The sequence below is a fragment of the Triturus cristatus genome, chromosome 1_2, assembly GCF_964204655.1.
Source record: "Triturus cristatus chromosome 1_2, aTriCri1.1, whole genome shotgun sequence".
Classification (NCBI taxonomy): Eukaryota; Metazoa; Chordata; class Amphibia; order Caudata; family Salamandridae; genus Triturus; species Triturus cristatus.
In genome coordinates, this window is record NC_140580.1 from 362,101,148 (window position 1) to 362,128,190 (window position 27,043).

At 42.4% G+C, this 27,043-nt stretch overlaps 1 protein-coding gene across 3 annotated transcripts in view; it reads left to right on the forward strand.

The window, feature by feature from the left end:
* PER3 (period circadian regulator 3) overlaps positions 1 to 27,043 on the forward strand; it is a 560,237-nt gene that overhangs the window by 145,682 nt on the left and 387,512 nt on the right. For all 3 annotated transcript variants that reach the window (XM_085604511.1, XM_085604529.1, XM_085604520.1), the window contains exon 3: positions 18,257 to 18,308. The gene's annotated coding sequence lies outside the window, so the exon portion shown is untranslated. The remainder of the gene's footprint in view (positions 1 to 18,256; positions 18,309 to 27,043) is intronic.

Genomic DNA, 27,043 nt, shown 5'->3' on the forward strand with positions numbered 1-27,043 from the left:
AGTACTTACCATTATGAAGATAGGATGTCAATATTTTTGACATCGATATTTATGTTCCGATATTTTGGGAACACAATATTTTGTCCTTCGATATGTTGTCAGTGATCCATGATCTGTTGTACTAAAAACAGTCTGCTCCAGAGTAACTGCTCTGCCAGTGCAATGGGATGAGGAATACTCCACATACCTCCAATAATTCCTGGGATCTGTTCTCTTCTCCTTACAGTAAAGATAGCCACTATACTTTAATAGTCTGTTACCACGATTTGATTTTACATAGAGCATTTGACGAGACGATGCCAGTATGCTGTGGTCTGTAAAATAAAAAGGCAAATAAAAAAGGTGTTTTTATTACATTTATGCACTAATATTGATATGCTTTCATTTGTTTTTATCTGTGGAAAGACGAAAAATGTACGTTAGTTTTTCCTGTCTGCAGAGAAAGATCATTTTTTAATGTTATGTGGAATGAATCGTTTTGTAGTTTGATAACTCTTGTTGCCTAGAGGAAAAATGTTGTTCATTTTTTCTATGAAAAGTCAGAGTTTACTCCTGTGTTTACCTTGGGGTACACTTGCTATGTTTGTTCTGGAGCTTTAGGTAGTAGTTGAACTTCAGTAATTTTGCAGTAGGTGGTTCACGCGTTGGGTGAAAAAAAGTAATAATGGTATTTTCTTTAAGTAGTATATGTTTAGTATTTTGTTGTTTCAGAAAAAATATAATTTCTGTACTTACAATGAAAATACTGCTTTTTGTGGGTAGAGAAGGTGTTCAGATTTTCACAATGGAAGCTGGCAAGAAGGTATGTTGTTCGATTAAGAAAAATACAAATTATGTATATTTTCCAATGTAAAGTTTTGGCTTTCCACACATATTTATATCACTTGCCCTAAGAGCTGCATCTCCTTTAGGGGATCCCCCCAGTGGAGTCACCTTTGCATTTTGCTCCCAAAGCCACTGTCCAGCACCTGCCTTGAGGGACACCCCCAGCAGAGTTAGATTGGAAAATTAGCCTCCAATCTCTGTCCAGCACCTGCTCAGAGGGACGTCATCAGCGGAGTTAGAATAAAAACATTTGCCACCAGTCACGGTCCAGCACCTGACCTAAGGAACTCCTCCTGCTGAGTTAGAATGGAAAATGAATCTCCAGGCACTGTCCAGCACCTGCCCTGAGGGACGCCCCCAGCGGAGTAAGAATACAAAATTAGACCTCAGTCACTGTCCAGCTTCTGCCCGAGGGATGCCCCCAGGGGAGTTAGAATAGAAAATTAGCCCCCAGTTACTGTCCAACATCTGCCCTCAGGGACGCCCACAGTGGGGTTAGAATAAATATTTAGCTCCCCTCAGTCACTGTCCAGCCACTGCACTGAGGGACGCCACTAGCGTAGTTGGAATAGAAAATTAGACCCCAGTCATTGTCCAGAACCTGCCCTGAGGGATGCCCACAGGTGAGTTGAAATAGAAATTTAGGGGCCTATTACGATGGCGGGCGGAGCGTATCGGGAAACGTGACCGCCCGCCATTGTCGCGGCAGTCCCGCAAGTGGCATTATGATGCGCCCGCCAGACTGGCGGGCGCATCCCGCATTTTAAACATTGCGGTGGGTGGTGCTGTAAAATGCATGTTGTGCATTTGAATGCACAACCGGACAGGCACCGCGCGGTGCCTGCCACCTTGTGCATTCAAATGCAGGGCGGTACCCTAGGTACCCCCCATGTGCACCCTCACCCCCTGAACACCGTGGGGGCCCACAACGGGCCCCCAAATACAAACCCGCCTGCCTTTCCATGGCGGAGTCTCCACCATGGAAAGGCAGTTCACCGCCATGATGATAATATGGATGGCGGTGCCTGCAAGGCACCGCGACCATATTCCTGGGCTTTTCCGCCCAGTAGGCAATCGGGCGGATTGCCTACCGGTGGAAAACCGGCGGACGGTCTTCCCGGGGGGGAAGTCATGTGGGGTGTAGATTTTGGCGGGTGGATCGCCACTGCCAAACGGGCGGTGGCGATCCGCCCGCTATCATAATGACCCTCTTAATCTCCAGTCACTGTAGCCCCAGTTACTGCTCAGCATCTGCCCCAAGGGATGCCCACAGCGAAGTTAGAATAAAAATGTAGCCCTCAGTCACTGTCCAGTCACTGCTTTGAGGGACACCACCAGAGGAGGCTGAATAGAAAATTTTGCACCAAGTCTCTGTCCAGCACCTGCCCAATATCGTTGATTTCTTTAGGTTGTATTTATTTTGGTATTTATTTGCTTTTAAAAAACAGTAAGGGGCTGGGACCGGCCCCCATATGTGCGGCGGTCCCGCACCTCTAATTAGGATGCGACCGCCACCCTGGTGGTCGCATTCCCCATTACAGCAGCACCCGCCTAATGCCAAAGTGCCTTGTTGTGCATTGCCACAACGTGACAGACACCGTGCCATGCCTGCCACCTTGTGCATGGCAATGTAGGGGAGTACAGTACCCCCCAAGTGCAGACCCCCCCACTCCCCCGGGGGCCTGCAATGGGCCCCCAAAGCAATTCTCCGCCAGCCTTTCCTGTGACACCCTGCATCCTAATATGGACGGCGGTGCCTGCTAGGCACCGCCACCATATTGAGGCCCAAGTCCGCCGGGCCGGCAATCAGAACGATTGCCGACTGGCGGAAAAGTGGCAGACGCACTTTGCGTCCGCCGCATTACCCCCCGCCATCATAATATTGCGGGGGTAAATCGGGTTGGGATGGCAGGCAGATCGCCACCGCCGAGCCAGCGGTGGCGATCCGCTCGGTATTCTAATGACCCCCTAACTTTGTACCTACTATGCCAGTACGACTTTGTTTTGTGCAGGTAAGGTGTAAATCTTTTACAAATGTCGGAGTGAAGATTGTATGTTGAAATGTGGGTAAAAAAATTACAACTGTATTTTTTTAGGTTTAATTTGCAATCTTTGTGATAACGTTTCAACTTCTATAAGTCCAGAACCTGCCTTGAGGGATGCCCCAGCGGAGTTAGAATAGAAAATTAGCCCCAGTAAATGTCCAGTACCTGCCCTGATGGACGCCCCTAGCGTAGTTAGAATGGAAAATTTGCCTCCAGTTACTGTCCAGCACTTGCCTTGATATGCGCCACTAGTGGTGGTAGATTAAAAATGCTGCCCCTTAAACCACCGCAAGTACATGCCCAGAGAAATGCGGTTAAAGTAGTCATATTAGAATTGTATTTCGTAAAGTTATTGTGAGTCACTTTTAAACTACATTCTTAATACTGCTTACATTTTTTGGGTTTCTGCTGTTGTCGCAAAATTAAGGCAGCAGGTAAACCAGCCAGTAATCCATTAATCAAAAAAAATGTAATTATTTTTAGTTAATCTCAATTAAGTGTTGCGAATAAAGTTGTTTACTGTGAATTTTGTAGTGACTTCTACTGATAAATGGCACTATCTTGACAAAAAGCAGAATTTCTCATAGGAACTCTCAGAGCAGTGTGGTGATGAACTGTGTCAGTGAACCACTGAGCACAAAATGGTGGTCGGCTGCATTTATATGTTTTTCTGAGATATACTATAATTTAAAACAAAATATGTTTTGGACTCCTTTTTTTAAGGTTGATTAGAATGTGACAAAACGTTTTTTTATTTCGATCATTCATGCTTCATGTTATTTTGAGTTCAAGACAGACAGTGACAGCCATTTTGCCTGGATAACATAAATGAAGGACTACTGAAACTAAAATGTGTTATATGCTTACATTTACAGAATTATTTTGCTGTATTTGTCATTTTTTGCCCTTTACTCTTGGGAAATAAAATACAGAAAGTATATTTTTTATGTTACACATTATTAAAACACAATACAATATTTATTTATATTAGACGTTTTAACAGTATGTATGGTATAACTGCATGATACTGGCATTCGTGGTAATGGAAGTTTTAATGTTTTCCTATGTGGCTGCGTCATAATGACGTTTTTTGTGAATATTGGCGATGTTAGGGCAATGTCGCTGTTCCACTGTTGTTGTAAAAACCTTCATTGTAGATGTTTTCGTTGTTTCATCAAACATCCACTTAAGATCGACTTTGTGATCTCGGTTAGCTCTGTCATTGGATGTGGGAACACACAATCCAAGGGACTGGCAAAGGATTCTGGCACTACTGCCTCTAAATCTAGATTTCTGTCATGTAGAGTACATCCACAGTCACCAAAATGTTATAGTAGACTGGAACTCCAGGGTCATTCACGGTTCCAGAGATTGGATGCTGGATCACAGACTCTTCTCCACTGTAATGCAGAGTTTGGGGCATATGTGAGAATTATCTTTTTGCCTCCAGGCACAACTATCAGCTTCTGGAATATTTTAGATGGTGCCTGGAACATAGGGCAAAAGTAGCAGATGTGTTTCTGCAGGACTAGACAGGGGCATGGAGCGATCTGTTTTCTCCATTTGCCATGATTGGTAGAGTGTTGGCTCGCATGAAGCCATCAGCAGGCTGATCTGATACTGGTGACTCTGGGTTGGAGGCCCCAAGCATGGCTCTGCTGGATCTGTTTCCCAGTGGCTCTATCCAGGTTTCGATCAATTCTGGTTCTAGAAGGATCAGTGAAATTGATAGCATGGAATGTTACAGGGAACACTGGGTTATGCCTTGCCTTTCGGAGGTAGGTTGTAACCTTATCTAAAAAGCTTGGGTGGATGGGACCATTATGAAAGTACCACTCCACATGGAGGCAATGACTTTGTTGGTGTATGGTAAGTGCCTTAATTCACGTGCGACAGGCAGTTTGCATATCATCATTTTTGTTTGAAGTCGATTTGACTTATAGAAAGGTCAGTACTTTTTGGTTGGCAATGAAGGCGGATAACTTTCCGATTGAGGAACCCTGGTTTTGCAAACTGATTAGAGGAGTTAGGTTGTTGAAACCCCAGGAACCAAGGTATTCATGTTTATGGGACAATAACTTTTGGGCTCATTACGATGGTGGACGGACTTGGTCCGCCCGCCACCAAGGCGGTGATTGGGTCCAACCCCCATGCATGCGCCAGTCCCACATACACAATTATTATGGGACCGCCACAGCTGCGGTCGGATTCAGCACCCTTAACATTGCGGCGGTGGCTGCTGACAGCAGCATTGCCGCGATGTCAAAAAGAGCATGTTGTGCATTTCACTACACTAGGTGGCAGGATCTACACTGTGCCTGCCACTTGGTGCAGTGAGATGTAGGGGTCCACACCTCCCCCCATCACAAGGGGGGCCCGCAATAGGCCCCCAAAGACATGCCCCGCCAGCTTTTCAATGGCGGTTCAACCGCCATGGAAAGGCTGGCTTCCGCCAGCATCATAACTCTGCGGGCGGAGCTTGCTAGGCTCTGCCACCATTGTAGGCATGCTGACCGGTCCTCCAGGCAATCATGACGGTTGTCACCGGCTGACGGACTTTCCGTCCGCCGCGATACCCACCGCCAGCATAACGTGGCGTGGGGTAAATCTCATGATGATGGCAGAACGATTGCCAGTGCCGGCTTGGCGGTGGCAATCGTTCCGCCATCGTATTGAGCCCCTTATTAATGAATCTTTTCTTTTCGTGGCAGGATAATGAGCTCTTGTCGCGAAAGGAGTTCTAAGCATAGTTAACAGTGATATCTTGCGTAGATGGGTATCGAATGTGATGGCAGTGGACATCACTGGGACAATGTTTTCTATAGAGCAAGCTACTTTTAACAGAACCCGCTATCCTGCCACGAAATGAAAAGATTCAATAGAAAATTAATTATTTTGATGTACCTTACCACATACTGTTTGAACATTCCAGAAAAGCTGGATAAGAATGTTCCAAATTGTACGTGGTAAAGTATATCAAAACCTACGAGGAGATGATGGCTGATTTCAGACCAGTGAGAGTGCACCAACATTTGCTTGCCCTTCAGAAACCCTTCAAAGTGGTGCCCACCTCTTCCATTGCCAAATGGGTTAGATGGATAATGCAAGAGGTTGGAATTAATGAAGCTTCAGGGCACGCTCAACAAGGTGGACAATGGCATCTGAGGTGTTCTCCTTAGGAAAAAGATTGGAGGACGTTATGCATGCAGTCGACTAGTTGTTGAAATTGGTCAATAAGAAATTCTACTCTAGACCAATTACCTAAAAGTCTGAACTTTTGGTGAGCAAACTTTAAGCATGCCTAATCCTCGCCTCTAGTTCTAACATAGAATATAAACATGCCTAGCTATCAAGTAAGAATGGTTTGATTCGGTTAAGGACACAGAGGCAAGAATTATTCCACCTTAGATCACATTTAAAGTGTGATCATAGCCCACCGATGAAGCAAAATGTTTTAGAGAGTACCATTAGGTAAAAAGATTAATATGTAACCTTTTTTCCGTATTATTGCATGCTGCAGTCTCAAAATTGTGTATAGCAATAAAAAAAGATGTTTTGAAGTGGGATGAAATTACTGTGTTGCCTTGTTTCATGATACAAGTGAGAAGCAGAATCAGGAGTAGAAGGTGTGGATCATAGACCGCAGTGTTTCACCTAAAGTGGGGGAGGGGGTTATACAGGGGTTTATGGACATCAAAGGGTACTGCGTGGTGGTATTTTTTGTTTTGTAATTTCTTTCTTAGATCATGGGAAATTTAGTTAGTCTTTATCATGTGTTCATTTTGCATCAGCTATGTGCTATAAAGTGAGGAACGTTTTTGCATACACCTCGCCTCTAGCTCCTAAACTTTGCTTCTCAATGCCTTGGAAATTTTACATTTATGCCACCACCATCGGTACTTAACTTGGGCTGTGTCGGTGGTGGATGGTGAGCACAACCAGCACTTAATTGTGGAGAATAGGACACTTGGTAATCTCCCACACTGTCCTGGTACCTTTCCGTAACTGCTTGATTTCTTAGGCAAGGTTATGCCCAGACACTTGAACCAAGATACACCTAACTAATGAGCCCTAATCATGGCAAACCTGGTTTTGTGTTGCTTGGTGTTCTGGTTCACAAAGGAGGTGGCTGGAAAGGCTGAGTGGACTGATGGGATTTGATCTGAAGACCACAAGTTCAAATGCAGGCTCCTGCAGCGGGTGCATTAGTTCACTGAGGTTAGTTGCACTTGTACAATGTGTATTTCTATAAGGACAAGCTTTGTGCTTGAGCCAAGCTGCTTGGGTCAGACAATTATTCCTCACATGAACCATTCAACCATATAGGTACCAGACTGTTTAGGCTTGTGTGAGCTCAGTCAAAACTGTGACTGTTCTCCCCCAAGCTTAACAATTTGGTATCCTATAATCAGTTCCAAGCAAAAACTGAACATAATATCATATCCCCATTGCTCCATTTCTGTTTGGATGACATAAACATGTATCTGCACTTCACTGGGTCTCAAGAAAAGATTATCTGAATGTGGATCTGCAAGAGAGAGAGTAACCTTCAGCTTATGAGTGCTGGTCCGAAGGGCATCTCCTGGGACCTAGACAACTAAGGCCTACTCTGCATAATCTAAAATTAACTTTTTGTGATTTGCAAGAAATAAAGACTCGCAAAATGCTAATTGTTATTGTAGATTTACAAATGTACCAACTACTGCAATACAGAATTGTTGTGATTGACAGTGGCTAAAAACCGATTCCAAGCGCTGCACTAGTAGTTACTGATGACATCAGCGAACCATTAAGAGAGCCAGGTGCAGTAATAGAGGGTAGGGGAGCAAAGACCATTATTTTACCACGCTGCCAACATTATATTTCCAAAATGACAAGTAAAAAAATCAACTGAGGATGGTTCCAGAGAAAGAATGTTCAGAGATGCTGAATATGAAATCTTGGTGGAGGAGTGCGTGAGCACCTGTGAGTGACAAACTCTTAAGCACCTCGTCTTTTAATATCCCTGAAGACGCCAAAATTTATATGGGGAACAGTTAGAAACTGCATCAAAGCTGTGGGAAGTACAAAGATGACCACAATATAAAGCAGAAAGCTGGAGTATTATTACAATCTCATAGAGAGATTGAAAGCTTGACAAGCAGAGGTTACTGACACAGAAGATCGTTTGAGTACTGCAGACCCCCAACACCAATGGTGGAAGTGATTACTTCCAAGTTTCAACGAGAAGCTATCAGCAAGCAGTGCCAAGACCAGTGGCCATCACAATAGGTAATGCACCATTGCACTGTGTAAGGGGGTACCAATGAGGATCATGCATACACAAAAAAATAGCAATTTATTTCTCAAACTTTTTAAACATGCAAAAGAAATCAATTTCTTCTATAAGCACAATGCATCATGGGACTAGTAGTGGCAACAAACCTCTATTTCAAAATATAAGTCAAATAATGTAATAAGTTATGCATAATAAGTCTTCAATATCTTAAACATCATCCTCAAGTTTAGACTTTTCAAACATATTTTTTCCCAATCTTAATACTTCTGCTATTACATATACTGGTATATGCACTTTTGTTGAAGAAAATCACTTATCATGACAACACTTTCTAAATGCAGAACCATTTACACAAAGTGCCACTCTGACACACAAGGAGAGGTTATGTACATTGCACAGTCCAATTTACCAGGCTTGGATAGCCCCACTAACATTCCAGTGGATGTAGAGGCACCTGAAGGCGTGACAAAGCTACCAGCTAGTGTTGTTACTTTGTGAACAACCAGGACAACAATTGCCACAGTTAGCGTCACTCGACGACGCTCGGTGCTTTGGCCAATAATAACCACTGCAAGGGCATGTATTCGAGAACCAACTAGAATAGCAAGTGAAAAAGATGATGCTCGGGTATTGGCACAACATATCTGAAACATTGAAGTTGCTGTGCTTGGAAATCATAAAAAATAGTGTAAGGCTTTTTGTTAACTAACCTGTGCAAAACTATGCATAAGGCTTTGATCCATGACAAATAGCATGAATCATCTATCTTATGCTGTGAAAACACTATTGAGGCTCAGCAGGGAAAAGGAAAGAAGGGAAAGCACAGAGGTGATGACAACACCACTCCAACAGTCCGCTTCAGAATTTTGGTAGCTCTAAAAAGTATTTACCTGAAAGTACCTCTAACATGTGTGACACACTTTAAATCTATAGGCGGAGTTAACTCCTCAAAATGGGGACCAAGCAAGAACATTAGGTCAGGTCACAAGTTTTTTAGAAGAACTACAAAACTCTAGTGCAGGGATTAGGACAGCATTATCACTTATTGGGCGTGAGGAAGTGTTTATAAGTAGTTTGACAGTGCAGAGGGTAGCACAGGTACATGTAGCAGGAGCGTTGAAGTATTCCAGGACACCACCACTTTAATGTAGAGAAAGAAATCTGTCCTTTAAAATGCCAAAGAGTATTTCTGTGCCTGCTCTTGCCTGCTTATGTTCTTCATTATAGTGATGCTTCTTTTGTATTGATGGATGTAGATATAGTGTGAGGATCTATGGCCAAATGGCAAGCACTATTTCACTTGTCACATACAAAGATGGGTATGAACATACTAAGAGGTCCATTACGATGGCGGGCGGACCGCAACGGCAAACAGGACCGCCAGCAAGAGGTGCGGCGGTCCCGCCATGGCGATCAGGATGCGACTGCCACCCTGGCGGTCGTATCCCGCATTATTAACATTGCGGTGGGCGGTGCTGTAAGCAGCACCCACCACAATGTCAATAATGCATGTTGTGCATTGGCATGCACAACGTGACAGGCACCGCGCGGTGCCTGCCACCATGTCCTTGCCAATGTTGGGGGGTACCATAGGTATCCCCCAAGTGCAGCCCCCCCTGGGGGCCCGCAACGGGCCCCCGAAGCGAAATCCACATGCCTTTCCAAAGGCATTGTAAATACCACATACTAATATGGATGGCGGTGCCTGCCAGGCACCGCCACCATATTAAGGGCCTATTCTGCCCTGTCTTGAATCCGACCGGTAGAAAAGCGGTGGACGGCCTTTCCGTCCGCCGCGGTTCCCCTCGCCATTCTAATATGGTGGGGGTGATACGGGGCCATCTGGCGGGCGGATCCCGGCGGTGGCGATCCACCCGCCATCCTAATGGGGGCCCAAGTTACTTAATGAATGATATATCGCCATGGATTGTGATGCTCACCATGCAAGTTTGCACCTCCAATGTAAGATGAGTGCAAAGTCCACAATGATGAAAAATGAGAGTTGTTTTTTTCTCGCAGGGTTTGGCAACAGTGTCTGTGAATATATATTCTACATTGAACAGTATTGAACAACTTCTGGAAGTTCTATTAGTGTTGTTTTTTTCTTTTACTATATAGAAACTTTGTAGCAGAAGGGAGTATATAGTTCTCTGTCTGCCATCTACATATCCAAAGATGTTGGGAAAACGTGCAGTTTGGTAAAAATTCAACTTTAATGTGGGTAAATCTCCTGGGGTATTTGAAAAAGTAATGCAAATATTTATCATCGTCAGCACTGAATTTAGGACAATTCTAATAACCCTTGACAGAGCACCCTGATATACCTCCAGCTACTTCTATTGTGCCTATATCAGTGTTTCCCAAATTGTAGGTCAGGTCGAGAACTGATTTTTGGTGGCCGTTGTGAATCCAAACAATAAATAAAGATGCCTTTAAATTATGCATTTATCTTGTTACATTTCCTGCACTTCAAAGACAAAGGTCAAAAGTCAAGCTATGTCTTTAGACAAATTGCTGCTCATTTTTAATTAACTTGTGTATTGGTGGTTACAAAGTCATCTCACTTCTCTGTCAGAGAACAAAAAACTAAAGTGAAATGTCTGATCACCTTTCTGGTGTACAAGTAGTGTGAAAAGAAAGACTGTAGGATGTCATTTTTTGTAACACACAATAAAAATGTCACAATGTAAATACCTGTAAATTAACTGTACTTATTCAGCAGTTAGGAAAACAAACATGGAGCAAATTTGCATTGTAATTCTGGAGTGTGATGGAAACAAAGATTTTAATAGGTTCAAAACAAATTAAGACATTTTACTTGGTGATGCACAAATGATTAATATTTGCTGAAACCCGAATTCCATTAATTATAATATAGTTTAATCATATTTCAATGAAAAATGTGCTGTCTATAAATGAGAGTACTACCACACAATACTTCACTTACAATACAAATTGTCCACTTCTTGTCCATTAAAGATAGGTGGGTCTCAAAAGATTGGCGTTCTAAAAAATTGGGTCTTATTCAAAAAGTGTAAGGAGCACGGGACTAGATAATTTTCTGATGCTATGATAGGTCGGGAGCACAAAACATAAACCTGTACAGGGATCACCTGGCTGCATTCAGTCTGATTCACTAGCATAGGCTGTAAATTAGTAAACAATTGATTAACTAAATCAAGTATGTCTGCCTTGTTTAGCCTATATCTGTCTGATCAAATAAGGTGACTGAAAATCTGCTCCTGTCCTCGCCTTCTCCAGTGTAGAACTAACTCTGAATGTCTCCTCACCACCATTGCATAGAATTTGTGAATTGTGAATGTTTGTCCTGGAATTTTGTTATGCAAATACAGTGCATCTGCAATTTGGCTATATTTCGATTAACGTCACTTTGTGACTCATTTGCCCTAATGCACAGTTTTGTATGGGCTAGTTCACAAACACCCTTGCACACTGTTTTTTTATTGCAAACTTACCAAACAAACAAAGGACGAAATATTGGCTAAAGTGAAGGTTATCTGGCCCTAAAAATGATACCCTGGTTTTTGAAAGAATATCCTCATTTTATGAGCAAATCCACGCCACTGGATTCAAGCAAGCCTGGCTGAAGACGGCTGAAGTGCCAGAAACCGGTCCTAGGAAGCTTGTTTCCGGTCCAGGGAAGACATGGCTTGGCAGTTCAGGCTGGACTGTTCCCATGAGGCACATGGTCAGACTGATTTGCATATGGCCATGTCTGAACTGGGGTGGCAGAGTGGGCTAAAGAACGGTGATGGATTAAACCCAGATCAGTTGACTGGGGGTGAGTGCTTGCAATGTTCAACACTCCGTCCATCATTCCCTTTGGTTTTGCAGATCCACGTGCATCCTGTTCACACAAAGCAAGCAGGTGTAACATTCAAGAAAAGAACATATGCCTCATGCAATACAAAAAAAACAAGACTAGACAGTGGGGCTGCGTGCCAGTCCGCTATTTAAAAGTCAGTCAACACATTTTAAAATTAAGCCTAACCATAACAGGCACACTCTGAGTAGGCCAAAAAGGAGGCTGCCAGTTACGTTTTTCACAACCCTTGCAACAAACCAAATTTAATGTGGCATCCTAAAAGGCCAAATTCAGCAGCTCTTAACCATTTGACTTCTGTGGACCCCCCACTGAATGACAACTAAAGTTCTTTTTGTCGGCACATACATTAACCAAATGTTTAAAATGTTCAATTTTGCTTTTTTTGCGTATATACTTTAATAATCTGCCAATATTTCCTTTTGTAGACAGTCACAGGCACCCTTTGTATGTGTTGTGGACCCCCAGGAGTCCCCAGACTACTGTTAAGAAACTCGGGTTTAGAAAATTAATTCATATTAACAGATTAATAGAGAGAAAACCAATAAACAAACAAAATGTAAAATTAAAAAATGTAAAAGGCTCTGTAAATGTGAAGGAATTTGAAGTTGGAGGTAAAAAATTAAGTTGGTGATTTCAGATTGATTATTGGGGATTGATTAATGGGAGCACTGCAAGTGCATGAAACAGAATATATGGTATGACGGATGGGTGGCATCAGTTGAATATAGAAAAGCTCCAGGCTTCCCACTAAAATTAAAATGTAGTTTTTTTATCTTGCTTTGTGAATAAAGTAAAATATCTCATCTTTTGTTTGATGAATGTGTGCTATTATCTTGTTGTTCCAATCAAAATTGTTGAGCCGGGCTCCCCGGATTCCAACTAATGACTCAGTGGGGGGTCCCTAGATGCCAATAATGATATAATTGGGGTAGCCAGATTCTGACTCCACAGAAGCCAAAAGTTTAAGAACCCTAGACTTTGAGATGAAAGGCATGCCTTGCTGATTCGTTTCCAGCGTATGTGCCAAAAAGTAGTTAGAGGATTTGAGAACTTGTCCATTGTCCTGTCAAGCCTGGTATAGGTGGTAGGCAACTCGTGCTCCCTTGTGACAGGGACCCTGTTATCGCCGAGCCTCCACTAAGAGGATGGTTCAGAAATGAGGTAAACAGAGTCTGGATGGCCAGGTACCAAGCCTAGTCGAGCTACCAGCTTGTGGTGCATGCAGTCCACCCACATGCAGAGGAAAGTGTACACAGCTGGCCCACCATAAAGGCCGCTTAATTCTTTATGCGAGTTTCCAGGCACCAGTTAAGGACCTTAGTATGCTGCTAGTGGAACGCCCTGTATTCCCCAACAGACTTTGGCGTACAGCCAGTGCCTTGTGTTTCACACGCCTGTTGGGAACTTCAGACTTAGCCTGACATTTTAGGGCGACCCTTCCTGGGCATGCAGCAGTGACCCTCACAACTGCTTGCAGCCCAGAATAATTGTCTAAATGCCTAATGTGCTACTATCTCAAATTATCTTGCTTAATATTTCCATGGAGGGAGATGATGTCTATAACAGAGGAAAAATGACCATTATATGGGAACCACTAGGGTGAGGAGATACGATATGGTGTTAATGTTTGTGTTAATGGATCCCAGTCAGCTTTGCACATGTGATTCCTAATGCGTAAGGAGGCTTTACTGGGCTGACAGTCATGATGGAGGCTCTGTGGATGATTTTGCAGTTCTTTCCATATAGAAAGACCACGTTGCGGCATCAGTGCTCCTGTACAGGTTATCGCCAACAGCACCCACAAAGCAAGACTGGCACCAATACCAAAACCATATTCAAAGATGGGTGGCAGACTACCTATCTGACTTCTACAAGTTCATGAGCTTTGAACTACACAAAAAATCTTGAAATATCAAAAGAAAGCCGGATTGCTTTTGAATACAGTCTTTATTTTAAATTACAATGATATATTATTTTGTATGTTTTTCAATTTCTAGTGGATAAGAACTGTAAGTGGATTGAGAATTCCCTGCAGAGATAAATGTGTGTGTGACCAATAACTCAAAGTTTCGTATTCTTTTGGTGCTGAAGCAGTCATTCATCCGAGTTTGTAAAATGGGAAATGATACAAACTCCATTTAATCCAACAGAGATAATCCAGCTTGTGCTTCATAGTACGTACATGAGTGGCTGATATTGTCATTCATTTTATGTTATATTTATGATTTTATTATCATCGTTTGCTTAAAACCCTACTCATTAAATATGGTTTATAATTTGGATTTCTCTTAACTCCTGCCATCTCGACACTGACTGTACCTTCAGTGTTTACGTAATCTGAGGGTGTTGCAGTGTTGCATTGTATAACTCATGACATGCTCGCTGACCTGCAACTCGATGATGCCATCTTGCTGACTTGGCTGCCAGGAGCCACGCCTTGCCTGGCAAGTCATGGCTCGAGAACCACGTGTACAGGTTTTCTTGCACTCCTTGCTGGCCTGCAGCCCATCCACTCTCTCTACTGCCCAGCTGGCACATGGCGTTGTGGAGCCATATTACTGTGCAGTCCAGTGCTTAATTAGTAAAAGAATGAGTGCTGGTGCCCAAATTTTTGCTCAGAAGTCCTTGGCCGGTGCTATTAAATGTCAGTACACTGAATACCAAGGCTGGGTAGTCTTCAATCCACTCAACGTCACTTTAATCAACTTCCAAAAAACCCTCCCCCCTTTATCTCCCTTATGCAGGTTCCTAGCTTCTCCCTTTGGGATGTTATTTCTCCTCCTTCTCTTTCCCCTTTGTTCGTATTTCTTTGTCTTCCTCTCAGGAAAGGTCTGATCAGGAAAATTGGTGCCGGTCCCCAAATCTAAGTGATGGTGGTCTCCACCAGCAACCACCAGCTCAAACTAAGCACTGTCTGTTCTTAATTTGAGCCGGTGGGGCCCACAGACACTCATTTATGATGACCAGGACTTATTTTTCATTCATGAGACTTTGACCTAGAACAAGGGAGAAAAAGACATAAAAGCATGGAAAAAACGAGGTAAAGAATGATGAAAAAACAGCGATAGAGAGAAAGTAGGGATGAAAAAGAACATGGAACAGTGAGACATATGGGCATAGAGTACAATTGTGGATGAAAGAGCCATGAGATGGAATGAAGACTAGACAGCCTTGGTATTCAATAACCCTTACATTCAGCAGTGCCAGCCATGGTCTTCTGAAAAAAAAACTTTGGGCACAAACACTTTTTATTTTACAACTTAAACATTTAGTGGGCGTCTCTGATGCTGGAAGAACCCATCATCGTTCTTCCTTCAGTGTAAATGTGTTAAGTTCACTTCTCTCAAATTAATGAACAGTCACAGGACCTCTGCTTTGAGTGAGTGAGGCTCGGCAGCACAACGTTTTGCTGAATCTCGTGTTATGACAATTTGACTCCTCAACTCCGCTTTTCTCCCTTTAAATTACATTATTGTTATTGTGTAACAGTTCTGTTAGCCTGACTAAGTGTTAGTGCTATAGTTCGCAACGGACAGATGCATTGTTAACACACTCCACATGCCAAATATAATAGGAATGGACTTAGCTTGGAGCAAACCTCTGACAAATGTAGTAGGGATTATGTTTGCAGTGCATTCTTTCTGAAAATAGAATAGTAATGGATTTTACACTGGGAACTGTGACACATTGGAGTGGATTTTACATTGTGTTGTCTTACACAGATTACTATTTTAGGAGGGTTGTGAGAGATTTGGGGGTCACAATGTACATTTGTATTTCTACATTTAATATTTAGTTGTGTGAAGGTTAAAGTACCTTTTCTGTTTAAAAGCAAAATGAATCACTGGACATTGATGTATTAAGCCTTCAAGATATTAACCTAAGGCCTAACTATACACCTTGCACGTGCACTTCACAGTTTTCAGCTTTCTGATAATGATTCCTTGAGGGGGGCTTGTAAGTTGGGTTTAATGGAAATCACAATGTAATAAGAAAAATGTTTGGTGCCTGGACCTATCCTCTGTTTTTTAAACTGCAATTCATGCATATTTTAACTTCATTATGTTGTATTAATGACAGCTATACTTTTGTTGTACCGATTAGCTCGACACTGTCTGGTTTTAGCATGATATTTGAATGTAGTAGTTGAATATACTTGTTGTATGGCAGTTCTGATGATTTAACTATTTTACATTTTTTTTGTATATTTAAATGGTTTTTATAGCTTTTATGACGTGAGCTGTCAAAATAAAGCTTATACAACGATTTATTAAGCGTTATTGTATGCTTTCTAGAGTTAAGACTTTCAACACCATACCACCTCCTTGAGAAAGTCTTGGTGTGCTATACCTCACTACTTTGAGTTGCAAGTGCTCAATGGGTGTTCTAGGTGCTAAGTTAGGGTCCAGTAGTAAGGTGGCCTCCGGACTTCTGCTCAATCCCTTTGTTGCCCTTCTTTAACTGCATTTAATTGGGCAATAGGTATGTTAGCTTGCCCATGAAAAAGTTCACTTGCTCAGATCTGAAAGAGAAGTTGGTCAAATGTATTACAGTCCTAGGACAAACCCTGTAGAATGGGGCTTTGCATGGTGTGTCCCATTTACAATTGCAGTAGAAAGGTGTTTTACATTGTGTAATAACTCAGATACAACAGAAAGCTATTTTACTTTGTGAATTCTCTGACAAATACAGTATGAAGAGGTTTTACGTAGTCCATTTCCTGACAAATGCCACGTGAAGGGTTTTTACAGTGTGAGTTCACTGATAAGGAATTTGACATTGGGAACACATTGACAAACACCACTGGAAAGTCCCTACACAACTCCCTAGTTCATAGCTGGAGTGGTGTAGTTTTCATTGTGTACATTTGGACTTTTAGTTTTAGGATTTAATTGTGTGTCAATTCAAATATGTGTTCTTTTTAAAAATGAAGGCACTGGATGATCATTGATGTATTAAAATATGGTGTGTGTTTTGCTGACTTCTGAGTTTCTAATCCACTTGATGTCACTAAGTAAGTCTTGGCCTGCTATGATTTGCTTCCCTAAAAGTCAGTAGCTGCTGCTAGAGACTGCTTCAGGAGAAACTGCAACATCATGTCCTGTCACCTACACAGCAGCACAAAAAGCCAGTTCTCTGTGGCATGATGCACGGTTGATTCCCTACTCTTAACATGGTGTTGCAATTATACTAATACCTAATGAAGTATGTGAAGTTGTTCAATTGAGCACCACAGCCATGTGTCCATTCAAGGGACGGCTGCAGATCCAACTGCAGAGTGTGCTGCATTCCACAATCAACATTCTTATAGAATGAGAGCACAAAGTAAACTACAGCACTTGCAGAAAACAAAACTAATAATGAAAACGACACGTGGCCTCTGCATCCAAACATAATGACTCTGCCTTCTATAGTGTGGGTAATGGGCTTGGTGTCTTGCAGCAACCAAAGAAATGGCTGAGCTGCTATGTTGTGCTCCCTGCCTCTCCCCTAGAAATTATAGTGTTATTTATTTATTTTGACCACTGTTGAACTTCCCCTAGCACCAACGACAGATACTTCAGTGAACAATGATATTGGTGGATTGGGGTCTATGCTGGTTTATCTAGTGAATACATATGGGACTTGTAGGAGCAAGTGCATTTGCATGCTGTAAGGCAGTATAGTTAGCCTATCTAGTGGCCACATTGCTCCCATCAACCTCACTGTACCACATATGTACCCTGGTTGGAAGGACACCTTGCTGCACATGGATACTTTGTGTACTCGATGGAGTGGCTATGGTGTACTGAGACTGGCGTGAGGCAAGGAAAGCAGCTGTTGAGCTGTTCATGTGAGACTGGAGGCAGAGAACCAAGGAAGATTGTTGAATGTCAGTGAGTGCGAAGAAATCAGATGGGAGGGGGCTGGAAATCTGTTCAGGGATAATTCCCCCTTTTCCACTTGTATTTTCTGTAGATTGTCCCCAACTACTTTTGAGTCTGAAAAGTCTATTCTGCAAGCTTTAGGGAATGTTCAATAAGTATTTTTTGCCACACTTTACTTTTTAAGTGTTTACTAGCAAGAGTTACTTAATTCAGTCTGAGATTTCAACTAAACTTAGAATGCATTTTAGTTGCACAAGATGTTATAATCCTCTCTTTTTGACCTTTCATGCCCCTTCTAGCACCTCTAACCTGTGATTGTTGCTCTCTCGAGTGAGGCACTCAGAGTAGTCATCTGATTTACATCAATTGTTTTTGTTGTCTTTTTTTCGTTCAGGTGAGTGGAAGCGCAGAGAAGACTGACTCCTCCAAAGCAGTCTCCAGAACAGGTGAGCGGATGGCTCTTTGTGGGGGGTTTCTTTTAGGGGTTTACTCCAGTGGCAAAAGCAGTCAGCTGACTGCAGTACAGCAAAGCTAAGCAAGGCTGCCCAAACACACGCGTAACTTGAAATTTCACAAATTCTTGTAAGAACATAAGCGCAATGCTCAATGTGTGACGGAAGGATTATGGAACCTCCAATGTTATGTAGGGAGTTGGGTTTTCAGTGTGGTTTAGACCGAAGCAAGTGGTATGTTTGCATGTAGGAGGCCGTAATCAATTACAGGAAGGAACTTTGGGTAGATAGGAGGTACAGTATACAGGAGTACAATCTTGAATTAGACTCAACATGCAATGGTATATCTGATAAGAGAAGTAGCCATAACACCTTCTGCCTGACTTTGTGATCTACAGAAAAGGTCACTAGGAATATTTCTTTGAAGACAGACATACAGCGGCCTTAGGAATCACCAGCATGGCAGCAAAGTGTCGAGTGATGGTTAGTAGCAGATTGCTGGCTATGTGTGCCCCAGGGAAGTGGACAAAATTTACATACATCTTTTATATGCGTTATGTATATTTTCTGAACCACAAAACTCTGAGTCACCTCTGACTTGCGACTTTCAACATGCCTATCAAAACCATTTTTCATCCCTGATCCAGCCAATCACATTGTGAAATAAAACAATAAACTGTGATTGATAGTCTTTATTCGCGAGTTTAAAAGGCAGAGTTATGCAAAACTGTTAAACTTTTCAATCTTTCTTAGCGACTTTTTAAATCCCGAATATCTCAAAATCTACTGAAGACCAAGCTTAATGAAAATAAACTTTTTTTATTCTAAATACATTTTGTTGGCGTTTTGTAGTGCACACATTACATATACAGTAATGTTTTTTATTTAAAATACAGTTCCTCCTAAACAGCAGTGATGCATCCTCAGAACTGGTGAGGTGTCTCTCCAAATGTAATTAAACATTCCCCTCCCTCCCCATAAGTCGAAGTGCGGTCATACATTTGTTATGATTTACCAGTGTGTCTAATTCTGCAGTAGAGAGGCATGAAAGAATGGAGCGAGCCTCTGTGATGCTCTGGGTGAAGCTATGAGGGTGTCGGGTCTGGAGTAATAAAACTGATGGTCTCATCATCTGACGTGCAGTGATACAATGGGCGTAGTGCTGTAGTGTAGTTCCTATTTCCCTAATAGGCTCTGCGCATTGGAATAATATACCCTATAGATTTGGCATAGGACTGAGGTCAGTATGCCCCTATCGAGTATATTAAACTTAATTAATTTGTACCAGCTAACTCAGAGGCCACTAGAAACTCCTTGTAAACAAGAAGGGAGTAGTTTCTGGCAACCGCATAAACATGACAACTTTGTTTCCTTTTAGAATCGGAACACTCTGAGAATCTTGGAAACAACAGATAACCGTTTCACTCAGCTAATCGTGCATGCTTAGTTTCTTCAGAGTTTACACAGAAAGAATAGACGGGCGTTTCAATTAAAGGATTTATTGAACACTCTTTTTTCTCCTGTAAAAGATATGAGCTGTTATAATCACAAGACAGTATGCGAGATATATTATGTAAAGCGTAAGCAGTAGAAAGAAATAATACTGCGCTAGCATTCTCTTGTAGCTATGTCACGTATATTCATATACATAAATAACATAGGCTAAAAATGCGAGTACTCATAAGATGCTTCTCGAACTAGTTCTACCCAGTGTACCTAACCTACGTGTAGTACTATGTAAGAAGTAGGTGCTGTATTCTATAGGATGTTATTCTATAGTTTAGTATAGTATGCCAAGAGTCCCTCTAGGTTCCAGTCAGCTCCATACCTTGAGAATGAGAGAGGTGGGAATTTATTTCCGGGTCCCGAACTCCAACACCCCACAAAGGGAGTCAGAACACTGGAAGAGGATTCTCTGCGAGCAGGGATGACTGCATCTCTTGTCAGCGTGTCAGGCCGGGACACGGGCTCCTCTAAAGTCGAGGTCTCCTCCTACTTGCTTGGGCAAGGGAAGGTATATTTATACCTGGTAGGTGCCTTGGAATGTTAGCATTGACGTAAAGTCGGGGAGAGGAAGACGTCGGGAATGAACCCTTAAGGAATAGCGGTTCATGCATAATAAATGAGTTCTTGGAGGAATCAATAATCCTGTGCTAGGCGAAACTCCCAAGAGCTTACGGGTCTGGTTTCTAAGAACTCGTTGTGATGTTGGGGTGGATGGATGTAGGTGACCATGCCTGTTTTTGGATAGCATGGCTAATGCCTAAATAAGGACTGGGATCGTATGCCTATCTAAGGACATGTTTCAAACCTATATACGGACACCTAAAGCGGAATACAACAGTGCCCTCCGGCATGGATTTTGGTGCCTACACCGGGGTTGATGGACCCCGTATTTCCTTAATTTGGAATTGTTTGGAGTTGACATAATTATTACTTCGGTCTCATTTTCTATCTGCATATACGGCATTGCTTACACAGTTCATTGATTTCTATGTAAATGCGACTCACAGGATTCCCTAGGGCAATAGATTGACCTGTCCCATTGAAAAGTGAACCAAAAGGACTTCCACATCTATTTTGTGGTGATTTTTTCACTCAAGAAGTCCATTGTTTTGGACGAAACACGTTGGCTGATTTCGATGTTTTATGCTGGACATACCTGTTATATACGAGCACCAACAGAATAAAAAAGGACACTGGACTGTTTGGTTATATTTAAAGAAATAATTGAATCATCATATGGTGGACCCTTGTATTGAAATTTAATAAAACGAACTACAAGGGTTTCCCAGGCGCGGGCCTTGTCTAATGTACCAATCCCTCGCCTGGCCTCTCTCAGGAGTATCCTCCCCTCACATCCTGCCCATTTCTCTCCTCCAGGTATTCAACCAAAGCCCTCCATGTAATTTCCAATTTCCCTTGATTTCTCGCTTGGCTAATATGAACACCAAGTCCTGGACCTTGGTTTTGGAAGTATGTGGAAACCACCCCAGGAGACAATGGCCAGGGGAGCAAGGAATCTCCTTTTCAATGATAGCCACAATCCTATTCGTAACCTTCTCCCAGAAATTGCGCAGCGAGGGACATGACATGACCAGAACATGTGTAGGATATGAGCTCCCACTTCCACACAACGGGGCCAGGCTGCATCAACCAGATGGAAATATCTACCAATCCACTCTGGATTGAGTTATGACCTCTGGAGGACATAATTGATTAATTTGAAGCAGGCATTTCGGGATATTTTTGGTGTTCTCTCTAGGATAGATTCCTACCCCATATCAGTGCTAGGGACTCCCAGATCTACTTCCCACTGTGCCCGCAAGTGCTCCAGCAGTCGTCGTAGATCCTCTCGAATTGCTCTGTACAGGCACAAAACTGTCTTGATTGTGCTCACGGAGAGTGCATGCAGTTCGGAACAGCCAGTATCCCAGTGTACAGAGGATTATGTCAAGACAGATGTGGCCTTCATGTAGTCTAGAGAAGGAGTATTCCCGCTCCTGTAGATGCGTTAGCCACCAGGAGGCAACAAACCCCATTTCGGCTACCAGTCCGCAAAAGTACGGGCCATGCAGATGGTTTGAGAGTCCCGCAACTGATTGTGAAAGCTATCCATCCGCAGGTTTTCCACAGAGTTAAAATCTCCCTCCATTATGATCGGGTGAGTTAAGTGCTGGGCCAAGGATCTTGATAAATTAGCTAGAAAAGCGCTCTGATTCGAATTTTGGGAGTATATGTCTACTATTGCTACTTCTCGGCCCTCTAGTTGTCTCAGCACCACAACGTATCTGCCCTCTGGGTCTGATAAATCCCCCTTATGTTAAAATAGTACTCCCAGCCTGAATCCATATCAGGACCCCCTGGCATAAACCGAGTATGTGGTGTAGTATGCCTGGCCTTTCTAGCGGTGCTGAAGTGCCAGCCCCCTCAGCCATCGGGTGTGTTTCCTGTAAAAGTTCTATTTGAAGTCATCTCCTATTTATGTAAGAAAACATTTTATAGCACTTAGACATATCATGCATGTCATGGATGTTCCAGGAGAGGCATTTATGTCAAGATTGGTGGCACGCATATTCCATTCCTGATATCCTTTCCCATCCCTCAGGATCCCCGCATGCAGTGCAGGGTAAACAACGTTTACCATAAATCTTTTTCCCCACAGGGAATCACAACGCGGTTGTTACAACGACCACGTTGTGATTCCGCATACCATTACTCCGCAAGTCGGAACAGCAACTTGCGGGGGGGGGGGGGGGAGGTGTTGTCCTATTGTCCGCACAGACTGGAGTTGGAATAGTAAATTATACTATTCCAACATCTAGCGCCCCCCCTCCGCAAGTCGTTGTTCCGACTTGTGGAGTAATGGTATGCGGAATCACAACACGGTCGTTGTAACGACCGCGTTGTGATTCCCTGCGGAGAAAAAGACTGCGGGATAAGAACATACATTTGCAGTGCAGACATTCCGTGCAAGATTTTGCTACTCATGGGTCCCCAAGAATTCAAGCAAAACTATTATCCCAATGCCCACTCCCCAGGAAAAACAAGTGTCAGCAAGTCGTGTGAGTTTCCCCTCATTTCTCTAAGTGGGGGGGTAGCCCAAAGAGCACCTCAGGCAACAGTTCCTCTATCTAATGTTAAACATAGGAGTTCTTCCCCCAGTCCATGAAAGGAACTCAGGCAGGATTCACACTCCCTCTCAGTAAGGATCTCAGCCCTGTAGCATAAGTCCCCCAAAATGTAACTAGCGTGTCCAAGGCTTCAGAGAATTTCACCAGATGTTCTAGGGTCACTTTGGGCAGCACCAGGCTTGAGTCTTCAGAAAAGCTCTATCAGTGATCAAAGTCTGAGTCTCACACAGCACAATCTCCCTCAGGTGTTGGCGGCCTGTACCTCTGCCACTCATCGGCGCCGCCACCTCCATTACTTTCCGTCTTCCAAGTTGTGCTTCAGCTTGTTAGGGGCATCGGAGCTGACGTGTGCTTTGGTTAGGGGCCCCAACTGGGCCACAGCTGCGGCTGTTTATCAATTCAACTCCAAACTTACTGTGGGGATCGAAAGAACCTGGTGCCATCAGGTGCTGCCACACTCAGCCGGGCCAGGACCAGCATTGCATATGAAAGGCCCATCTGCTTCATACTTTTCTTAGCCTCCTGAGACAAGGCCTTTGCCTCTGCACTTAATGTAAGAAGTCTTGGAAGATTCTTACCATGGTGTTTACAATTCGGAGATCTCCTTTGTGGCGAGCCTGCATCAAGATGTGGTCACATTCTTTATAGTAGAGTAGGCAGGCTACAGCCGGCCGTGGGGGTGGGTGTTTCTGGGAGCGGCAACCTGGTTGTCACTCATTGGGCCTGTTCCAGAGCAAAGAATGAAGAGAGGCCCTTAAGTGCTACTTCTTCTTGAAGCCATGTGTCAAGGTAATCTATCATGTTGGATCCTTCAAGTTTTCCGGGCAGGCCCGCCACATGTATATTTTTGCAGCGTGAGTGATTTTCAGCATTCTCTGCTCTAAGTTCAAGCGTACGAAGTTTGTACTCCATGGTGGTAAGTCTCTCAGTTCCTGAGGTAATCGCAGGCAGTATATCTGCCAGTTCTCGTTTATTCCTAATTACCCTATCAGCCAGGTGCCTGTGATAATCATGAAGGATGCCCAAATCAGCGCCCAAGGTATCTATTTTAGTCTCTAACTCCTCCTGGGATGCTGTTATGGCCTGAAGGATATCTTGAAGCTTGAGGAATCCATCTGTCTCAGGTGGTTGAGGCACGCTTCTGCCGTTGTTTGAGAGATTGGTAGTGCCTCCAGGAAAAGGCCCCCCTGTGTCCTAGTCTCACTTGTGTGTGATCTTGCCCATGATCACACTAGGTGTAGTTAATACTTCATTTCTAGTTGATGACACATTCTGTGAATATAGGGTCCAAATTCACTACCTTAATACAATTGCATTCTTACAATTCTTCCCTAAACATATTTTTCGGTTTCAGAATCTGAGAAGCCTGTGGAATTAACTCTCCTCAACTTATTCTGAGTTTCGTATAGGAAGGTACTGGCTACAGAAACTAAAGAACTAGATTGTCTGGCAAGGAGGCTCTGAGCTTTGAGGAAATGTATATTCATTGTCAAAGAAGGCCACCGCTATTTCCACAGGGAATGATAGTTTAGGAATCATGGGCAATGTAGTTTGTACTTGGTTCTCTCAAGTAGTACATCCTCTAAAGATGACAATATTCTTTGTCCTACTCCAGACTTTCCTTCCATCGGCTAGAGCTAACTCAACTATCTTCGAAGTAAGATGCTTGCAGAATATGGTTCCTGACAAGTTTCTGGAAAGTTCTTTGCAAGGCATTAGGAATTGAGTACGCTTTTTCATCTTGTCATCAACCTCATTCTAATAAGCATAGAGAACAAGCTTACCAAAGTCTAGAAGTTCAACTCCTTTGTTGTCATACTATTCAAGATGACCGGGTTTCATATTTATTTATTGCAGACATTTTCTATAACAGTATGACTAACAGGGACACAAACGTTACACACATTTTCTCCTTGCATAGGTTTAATTTTAGAGTTTTTTCTTCTTTGCCTCATGTAGGTCCCTTGATTCCAATAGCTAATGATTATATAGGTCTTTTATAGAAACAAAGGGAGCTGTTTTTGGAAAGTCTATGCCATTCTAAAATCAAAATAAAAGAACATGCTTATAATTCAAGATTAACTTCTTCCTGTTTTGGTCATGCTGTTAACATTTGGTTGTCTCCTCCCTTTCTTCCTGCTGATTAATTGCCAGTTAAATGGTGAACACAGTGTGCCCTATTTTTCATCACTCAGTTGATTAATCATATAGCATTTTGTCAGATGGTGCCTCACACTAAGAGAAGCCATCCTGTCCTTCAGTCTGCACAATTAAAACCAAATTTTCCCTGATCTTTATCACCACATATTTTCAGAACCTCTATCAATTACAATGCAAGGGCAGCCAGTAAATGAGGTGCTTGAAATCTGCAATGTTACATTTTTTGAGGTCATTTAATCTTCAACTAATTATTTTAATATTGAGAAAGCACAAGCACCCCCCCCCCCCCTAGGTATATTGGCACTCAAACCTAAATAGAAAAGAGAACTGTCAGACATCTTAAGAAAAAACAGAATAACCTCAGGCAAAGTTACTAGCTATCTTGGAAAAAGCCAGGTTTCAACAATTTTCTGAATTGTAGCAAGGAATCTTGGGAGCAGAGGAATAATGATAACAAATTCCAGTGCTTAGCTGTCGCCAGAGAGAATGCACGTCCTCCATAAGTGGTTCACTGAAATTTGTTATCTTTACCAAAGAACGGGTTTGGCCAGGAACCAAATGCAAGGCAGCAAGATTTAAACATAATCCTCCATTTGGCTGGAAGCCAGTGCAGTTAAGTCAGAGCTGTGGAACTGCAATTGTTATGTTAAAATTCAAAGCCAGCCTTGCTGCTGTGTTTTGAACCAATTGCATTTTTTCAGATCTTGTCGGAATCCAATTAGATGTCATTGCGATATTCCAATTTGACTGCGAAAAATGCATTTAGAATTTGGACTTAAGGAGAAATGTAAATAATTGTAGAATAAGCTTTAGTATGTAAAATTGCTCCATACATAAATTAACAACAGAATTGATCTGCTTTTGAAAAGTTAGTCCAGCATTAAATTTAAATCTGTGTTCCAACACATTGCACAGGTGCTGTTTTTTTGTCCACAGCAAGATGGCCAGAAAGCAAATTCCAAGGCCAATGAATGCCTGAAAGGGTACAAGATTTCAGTTTTTCTACCATTCAACTTTCATGTGTTTCTCTGGATACATTACTCCACACTTTGGAGGCAGTGTTGCAAAGTAGTTAAGATAATTTTAGAATCACTTTTAAGTTTGAAACGTATCGCTGTCGTAGGCATAAATTACCACAGATAAACCAAAGGATTGAATAAGTAAAGCTAAAGGGAACATGCAAAGATTCAGAATGCAAAGGGACAACACAGAGCCCTGAGGCTCCCTACAAATTATTTTTTTCTTTTTCATATGAAAGTATCAAGAAGCCCATTTTAAATGACTGTTTTTTTATCAGCTGCGCAATACATTCAGACATCTGTGTGGAAGATGACACCGAATTGATATTCTGTCCTCTATGTAGGATGTCCTGATGAAGGTTCCATTTTTTGGGGAGTTTCTCACTCTATTATAAGATATCGTCTTGAGAGTAGATTTTTGACTTGCAGAAGGGCTCCTTTGTTATTAAAGTTTTGTTGCACAATCTAAATCTGATGATGGGCTCAATGTATCTAATTATAGTTGGTGGTGCTTTATATTTTTCCGACCATACATTGGACCTTGATGTAGTTACTTGCTCCTGCCTTGAGGGTTCATATCGATGATTTCAATTAGTTCCGGAAACTTTGTACCGATAACTAAAAAAAAGCCAGGATTGTTATTGTTTTTGGACTGAAATAGCCACGTTAGATTCAGGTATTGAGGATACATCCTTTCACCCTTCAGAATACAAGTTACTTTTCGAAAGATTTTAGGATTCCCACCTTCCAGCTGCAATTCTCAAGTACTATTGATTTCAGCTATTTTGCTTGTAGGAGAAGGATTTTATGAGGTTTGGGATTATTTTTGAATACAGTAATATTATGAACATCATATTAGATGGTAGCAATAAAAATGATCTAGTCAAGGGTATTATAAGTGACAAACGTTTGAGCT